General features: G+C 38.1%; 1 pseudogene; it reads left to right on the top strand.

Moving 5' to 3' along the window:
* The first annotated feature begins 1,528 nt into the window (after positions 1-1,528).
* LOC137296587 (uncharacterized) lies at positions 1,529-2,666 on the top strand (annotated as a pseudogene).
* The last annotated feature ends 1,154 nt before the right edge of the window (positions 2,667-3,820 follow it).

The following is a 3,820-nucleotide window of genomic DNA, read 5'->3' as shown; positions in this document are numbered from 1 at the left end:
GAGGTCCATTGCAGGCAAGAGGCCTCTGCTAACTACAAACTCTCACTTCACACCATATAAAGATGGTGGAACCGTGCTGCACGTGTCATTGAACTCACGTGACCATGAACCATCTCTTGCATTCCGATGCTAACGAAGCACTAAAAAGACTCGGCTTTCTTCGATCTGTTCTTGGATTGTATGCCTTGACAACGGGCCGCGTCGTTGACAACAGACAATAAGCCATTTTCCAGTTTCACGACAAAAGTTCGTTTAGAGTGATGTCCCTTTGCAAAACCACGTGACCGCGGGCAAACGGTCAAAACAAACGGCTGTCAAATTTTGTAACGTGTTTGACGGTGCACCGACCACTATCTGACGTGTACACCGAGAGAAGTTGAAGATGCCTTACCACCACTGTTGCTATGGCTTGTGCAAGTATGATAACAGGTACAAGGATCGCCATGATATGGAAAACGTATTTTTTATTCCTTTTCCGAAGCCGAAGAGTCAACTGGAGAAATGTTTGAGGTGGACGAGGGCCTGTGGTCGAGAGCGATTTGATGTGAAAAGCGTCACGAGGCACGCCTACGTTTGTTCCAAACACTTCGTAGGTGAGTTTTTTTGTGAATATGCTACTCTGCTGTGTTTGTTTGCGTCAGGTGAAAGTGAAAATTGAGCATGTATCGTCAATGCAAATGATTAATTTCTCGAACAACGAATAAAAAACAACCTGAGTCACAGATCTATAAGTGGTTACATGTTGTAAAATAATGCACCTATGCATAGATTTAAACTGTTGTGTCAGTGCTTGTGTTAACTACAACTGGTTTATAAATATTCTGTCAGGTGGCCGTGGACCAACTGAGGTTTTCCCCGACCCAGCCCCGGTAACCTCCACGCCCTCGAAGCCCAGACCACCACCTCGTCATAGACAGGCTGATCCAGTGACTTCAGACACTCCATGCAAAAAGAGAAGTCTAGAGGATGATGTCTTACTTACAAAATGTATGCATGTTAAAAAAAAATCTCTTTAGCATGTTGCTTTACAATTAATGCATTGTCTTGTCTTGGATTGAATCCTTTTTATGTGATAATTGTACATACTTGTATATGCTCTATCTTAATATTCTTTCAGTCTAATTATGTTCAATTATTTAACAGGTGAAATTCAAACGGGCATGGACATTGTTGGTCCAATGACAGCTCTTGGTGATCATGCCTACTGCACTGTCAAATCTACTGCTGATGCCTCTACACAAACAAACCTGTGTTTTGATGACATCAGCACATACACAGATGATATGCTGCAGAACCCCAAGATGTTGACAAAAAAATTAACAATGGATAACATCACTAAAACAACAAAAGCAGCAAGTTTTACACTGGTAAATATATTACATGTTGTGTATCAACATAAATACATACAAAATACCTGAATATATACATGAAATAACTTAATTATTACACTGATAAATCCTTTCGGGTTTTGCACTGTAAGCAAAATATAACATTCATGTTTAATTTATTATTCAACTTCACATAGTCAATGAAGATAGATGATCAGTTTTACACATTTACAACAGGGCTCAGTATTGCCATGTTCATGTTGGTGTTCAACTGGCTGAAAGACAAGGCTGTTGGGATGACCTACTGGAGAGGACAAAGTGAGACAAAGCAGGATGGGGTGTGTTTGTCATTAGTGGTCATGTAAGAACATATCAAAGGATCTTACATACTATATACACCATTCCATACTGGTTATTCAGTTTATTATGTATGGTCAGAACATAAAGACATATTATTGATAATAAAGAAGGTTCCTAATTAATACATCTCTGAATTTTAGCTTGCAACCAGTGCATTATTTCCAAAATAGTTTCTGACAACATCAGTTCACAATGTAAATGGTACAGCAGAGTAAATGTTAACAATTTCCTACTTTGTATTGCAGCAAAAATTCCAGCAGAGGCCCCTCAAGACTGCTCTCTCTGTATGAGGAATTCATCATCACCCTGATGCGTCTACGGTGAGCTAATGATGTGGAACAGTTGTCAGATTTATTTGGTGTTTCAAATTCCCACATAAGTAGAATTTTCAACACATGGATCAATCTGATGTGCAAAGAATTATGTTTTCTTATCAAATGGTCTTCCACAAAACAGGTGAAACATAATCTTCCTAAATGTTTTAAATATTTTCCAAATACCAAAGCAGTTATTGATTGTACAGAATTTCTACTTCAAAAACCAAGCATTCCTTCCAGCCAGAGAGTAACATGGTCATCTTATAAGCATAGAAATACCTTAAAGTGTTTGGTTGCTTGCTCTCCTAAAGGTTCATTTACTTTTGTTTCAAAATTATGGTCAGGCAGCATTTCAGATAGGAAGATAGTTCAGCAATCTAGTCTCTTAGATGTACTCTCTGAACATGATGACATCATGGCTGATAGAGGCTTCTTAATAAGAGATCTGTTAGCCTTTAAAAAGGCAACTCTCAACATACCACCATTTTCTCATGGGAGACAACTCAGTTCAGTAGCAGTTACCAAAACTAGGAGAATAGCAAATGCTAGAATACATGTTGAGAGAGCTATTGGTAGGCTGAAAAAATATAAACTATTACAGGGTGTTATTCCTTTGAAAATGAAAGGTTCTCTTTGTCAGTGCGTGAATGTGGTAGCTTGACTGTGTAACTTGGACAATGTGCTTGCTAAATAGACTTTGGGTTCATTCAAAAGAAATACATGTACCTCATACAGTAAACAGGAAGTTTCAGTCAGAGCTGACAAAAGTCTTCATCTATTTTACTTGTTTAAAGTCTGCAGCAGTGAAGGAAGCAATTGTTTTACATAAATAGATTTGATTTTTCTGATCATAGACTCAAAGAATTGTTCATGAAAAGGCACATTAATAACATGTATACCTTTCCTTGTGTAAATGACCAGATCACAGGACTGAAATCCATATATGCCTAATTGGCCTTGAATTTGATAATAATAATCACTGTCATCTTTAAGGTGCCAATTACCATCTTTCAGGTAACACCCCCTATTTTGTGCAGCACTTTTAGGATCACAGTCTCGCAAAGCCCATGGGCATTTAATTTCTAACAGTTTGTCTTGATGATTTTCTTTGCATTGACATTCAACTGTACCATCCACTGAAGTACCAAGGAAATGATTTTCCTTATCAATCAATAAACCTTTTATTTTCACAGATAATTTTTTATGTCTCCTTCCTTCAATCTGTTTGTACACTTCTTTGGTCTTGCTTTCCCCTTTCCTACCCCACACAATAGCAGATGGTACATTGCTAATGTCAGTGCTAAGACTGTCATGGAGCAAACATTTCACTAACTTTGAGCAATCAATGTTTTTGTTCTTTTCAAAAGCATCTGCCCTGGTGCAAACACATTTAAAATTTGAACTAGTCACCATGCCTTTTCTCATCACTGACCATGTAGGATTCTCACTCTGCCCTGTTGTTTCACGTGCAATGTAAATAATGTCATCAGGACAATATTTCAGTCTATCAATAATGTCCTCAGAGATGTCAGAACCAGGAGGCAACTGAAGGGCCTCTAGCTTCTTGAGTAGGGACATAGCAACACATTCCCCGTTAATTTTCATTGCTTGAATCTGTGTGTCAGTGGGATCAAGGAGGCTCTCCAAGGCACAAGCATTAGGATTGATCTGCAAATGTGAAAGTTTTGGATAAGTTACATAATACATATATAATATAATTCACCTGGTTTACATCTCGCGCTGAACACTGAAAACTGTCCTTTTCTGTCATGATTCCACATTGGAAGTGTTATATGCATTAAGTGCATTGTTTCA

This window comes from Haliotis asinina, chromosome 9 (genome assembly GCF_037392515.1).
Source record: "Haliotis asinina isolate JCU_RB_2024 chromosome 9, JCU_Hal_asi_v2, whole genome shotgun sequence".
Lineage (NCBI taxonomy): Eukaryota > Metazoa > Mollusca > Gastropoda > Lepetellida > Haliotidae > Haliotis > Haliotis asinina.
This window is presented reverse-complemented; position numbering and strand designations above follow the sequence as displayed.